The sequence below is a fragment of the Arachis duranensis genome, chromosome 5 (genome assembly GCF_000817695.3).
Source record: "Arachis duranensis cultivar V14167 chromosome 5, aradu.V14167.gnm2.J7QH, whole genome shotgun sequence".
Lineage (NCBI taxonomy): Eukaryota > Viridiplantae > Streptophyta > Magnoliopsida > Fabales > Fabaceae > Arachis > Arachis duranensis.
In genome coordinates, this window is record NC_029776.3 from 27471653 (window position 1) to 27472471 (window position 819).

The window sequence follows — 819 nt, forward strand, 5'->3', positions numbered from 1 at the left end:
GGTAAAGTATTAAATTGGTCTCCTATGTTTAGGCGTAATCTTGTTTTAGTCTTTAAAGTTTAAAGTATCCTATTTGAATCTAAAAAAGTTTTATTTAACTTCAATGTAGTCCCACCGTGAGATCAAAATTAAATAATTAACGAAGTGTCCTACATAACAGCAGTATAAGAACAATGTCGATAATTTGGAGAACAAATACAAGCTCTAGAGGCACAAAATCAACCGAGGATGCATAAATACATTAATTTATCATTCTCCTTACAATTTAAATGAAATATTTTCTATAGAACTAAAGAGAATGACAAATAAATGTATTGATGCATCTACAGTTGATTTTGTTCCTCTGGAGCTTGTACTTGTTCTCTAAACTATCGACCTTGTTCTTGTACTGCTGTCATGTAGAACATTTCGTTAATTATTTAATTTTGACCTCATAGTGGGATTACATTGAAGCTAAATGGAACTTTTTTAGATTCAAATAGGACGCTTTAAACCTTAAGGATCAAAACAGGATTATGTCCAAACATAGGGGACCAGTTTAGTACTTTATCCATAATTTTTTTTTAAACTATTGGAGTGCCAAAACAAAAACAATGTCGTTTTACAGAATTCAACATAGCATTCGGCCATCCACATCAGCATTCCGTTAACATTTGTATGTAAAAAATTAGCCTAGGGACTAACCTGAGTCACATTTACAAAGTTTTGGGAGGCAATTAAAACTTTAAGGACTAAATTAAAATTTGCGTACAAGTTGGGAGACCAAATTGAATATTATCTCGAATTTATGATTTTGTAGGGCTATGATTATGTAAAACT